This window comes from Octopus bimaculoides, chromosome 20 (genome assembly GCF_001194135.2).
Source record: "Octopus bimaculoides isolate UCB-OBI-ISO-001 chromosome 20, ASM119413v2, whole genome shotgun sequence".
NCBI lineage: Eukaryota > Metazoa > Mollusca > Cephalopoda > Octopoda > Octopodidae > Octopus > Octopus bimaculoides.
In genome coordinates, this window is record NC_069000.1 from 21,148,797 (window position 1) to 21,150,696 (window position 1,900).

The following is a 1,900-nucleotide window of genomic DNA, read 5'->3' on the forward strand; positions in this document are numbered from 1 at the left end:
CATAACAAAAGCTTTTGCGTGTTACCAAGAAATTTATAGAGAGTGAAAAGAAGTTTCTTCTAAGCAAACAACTCTAGACTTGTTTGTTTAAAAAGAAATCTATAAGTCTGTCTACAAGTGCTTGTGAATTGGTGATTGTGTCTACAAGTGATGGTCTGCACAAGTGTGAGTGAAAGTGATTCAGAAAACGATTATAGTAATAATATTTTTTTTATTATAAATGATCTTGACATTCTTTTTACATTACATAAAATATTATTCTGGGAAGAAATTATGATTTATAACATTGCTACTATAGGAAATTATTGCTCTGCTTAATGAGCTTTTGCATTATGAGCATTTCTCCAGAACAAATTAACTCATATATCGAAGCATTACAGTGCTATACATGTTGACATTTCACAGGTTAACATTACAGCAGGTATAATTTAACAGCCTTCTCTGTTAAAGTTCAAAGGTCACTTTCAAATTTGCTTTCCATTCTGAGGATACATGCACTTTATTCAGTGGACTTTAATCGGCAATTATAAATCTAACTGAACTCTTCTGTTTGTATATATCATAATACTAAAGAAGAAAAAAACATTGTGTATTATTAAGAGAGATGGTTTTTCTGGGATCTCATAGGTTATAATCAGAGGTGGGGATTACACAATGGGATGTAATATATACAAATAAGATATACATTCTTACTACTACATTAAATCTCTTTGCAATTAGAACACAAATACACACACACATGCACACAGAAGTACAACCACCACCACCATTTCTATTGCCATCATCACTACCACCACTTTGTCTGTTTAGACAGTAAGGGGAACTATAGAAGCAGAAAATACTGGAGTTACACACTACACAAGACAAGACAGACTCTTCAGACTGTTTTTCTCCAATGTGAACAAGAACTCATTTTCACTTTTCAAATTTTCATTCTTCATGAATTCTGTCACTACATTCTTTAACATACACATCATCATCATCATCTCATACATGACAAGCACACATACACAGACATTACACTTACATGCAACCAAATACACACTCACACAAAAGCACTATTCTTTCTTTCTTTGTCAATATAAAAATGTCTTGGTGAATAATCTAAGCATTAATTGTTCTAGACACTGTTGGGGGGTCATATAAATATACAAAACCTTTTGTCACTCACTACATCCACCCCTATGTGCCTCTGAACTCCAGCTCTGTCACTGTGCACCTTCTCTCTTCTCCACACTTCACATCATCTCCCTATTTCTCATTTACCTATGGTTTTATTATACTGCTGCTCTCCCCCTCCCCCACTTTTTATGTATTGCCATCTATCATCTCCTCTTCCCCAACCCATTCCTATTTTCCTTTACCTTCCCCCAAACTAAGCTTCACCATTGACCATGCCTCCACACATGTCCCCTCGTCATTGCATTCCCCTTCTTTCCCCCATCTCTAACCATCTGCCACTCTCCTTTCATACTCTCACCCACCCTCGATTTTCAGTCCTTTTTCTCACTGTATCTACCTTCTTGTACGCTGAGGATACACCCTGACCCCCTCCTCTCCACTATCCCTACTCCCTTTCCAATTTGTGTAGCCTCTATCATACTTTAGACTCTCGACACCAATCACAAAGCCACCACCCTTAATACTGCACTCTCGCTTGCCAAGGGGTTTTGTCTTGCAAGTTACTCGGCAACCTCACTAGTGTCAGTTCCTGGGTAAAAAGCACAAAATACTCTCAGTAAAATGGTTGGCATTAGAAAGGGCATTCATTCATTGAAACTGTGGCAAAACTATGTTGGTGAGCTGGCAGAAACGTTAGCACACCAGGTGAAATGTTTAGCGGTATTTCGTCTGACTTTACGTTCTGAGTTCAAATTCAGCCGAGGTCGACTTTGCCTTT

The 1,900-nt window shown here is 37.6% G+C and overlaps 1 protein-coding gene across 3 annotated transcripts in view; it reads right to left on the reverse strand.

Annotated features, from left to right (window-relative positions):
* Positions 1–1,900, reverse strand: part of LOC106874788 (centrosomal protein of 164 kDa) — a 105,782-nt gene that overhangs the window by 16,001 nt on the left and 87,881 nt on the right. The gene's annotated exons all lie outside the window — the stretch shown is intronic.